The sequence below is a fragment of the Musca autumnalis genome, unplaced genomic scaffold (genome assembly GCF_047663935.1).
Source record: "Musca autumnalis isolate F117 unplaced genomic scaffold, ASM4766393v1 scaffold_1, whole genome shotgun sequence".
In the NCBI taxonomy this organism is placed as follows: domain Eukaryota; kingdom Metazoa; phylum Arthropoda; class Insecta; order Diptera; family Muscidae; genus Musca; species Musca autumnalis.
The window spans coordinates 75,778,947-75,780,075 of NW_027411644.1; positions in this window are offsets into that span (position 1 = coordinate 75,778,947).

The following is a 1,129-nucleotide window of genomic DNA, read 5'->3' on the forward strand; positions in this document are numbered from 1 at the left end:
GTTCGAATTTCCAAAAGCCTTTCTTTGTTACTCTCCATCAGTGATCCTCGTTTCAAATTTCAGAATTCCAGATCTATTCGTCCACCCAAATCCAAATTGCACTAAATCTAGTACCATTTAGTACTTTTCGTGCCCTTATAGTTTGAATTTCCAAAAACCTTTCTTTGTTACTCTCCATCAGTGACCCTCATTCCAAATTTCAGGATTTCAGCTCTATCCGTTCGTACACTTCCAGATCTATTCGTTCGCCCAAATCCAAATTGTATTAAATTTAGTACCATTTAGTACTTTTCGTACCCTTATAATTCGAATTTCCAAAAACCTTTCATTGTTACTCTTCATCTTCAGCCCTCATTCCAAATTCAGGATTTCAGTTCTATGCTTTACCCAAAACCAAATTGTATTAAATTAATATTAGTATTACAGTAGAACTTCGATAATTCGTAATTCAAGGGACCAGCAAAATTTTACGAATTATCGAGGATTACGATTTATCGAGATTACGAATTAACGAGGTTAAAATAAAAAAATACGAATTATCGAGGTTTTTCATTTATTGAAAAAAATATATAAAAATTCAGAAAAAAGAACAAAAACTGTTATTCATATAGCTTAAATAAATATACTTGATTTAAAAACTAAAATAAATGAAATTATACATGAAAAAAGTCCGTGATATGAGGTTGTTTAAGGCTATTTTCTCGTATTTTATCTACTGAGTTTTCTATATGTACTAAATAGTTAAATAATGATTCGTCAACAGCATGATTTGATAAAAAAGAGCGTAGTTTTTGAATTAATGATTTTGCATCTTTATGTGTCACAACTTCTTGTTGATTGTCACCATCATCGTCATCACTTTCTTCATTTTCCCCTGAAACTTGTTCCAAAATATCGTCATCTCCCAGATTTCCAGTAACACCAACGTCATTATCCACATTTACGTATTCTTCAAAGGTAACGGCATTCTCGGAATTAAAAGGAATACGTTGAAACTCGTTATTGATATTTACACTCGGTTCATCGGATAAATTGTAGATCAAATCCTTAACAAAACCGCAAGCTCGGAAGCAATTTTGAATACACGATTTGCTTATGTTCATCCAAGCTTTATAAGCCATAAGCATAG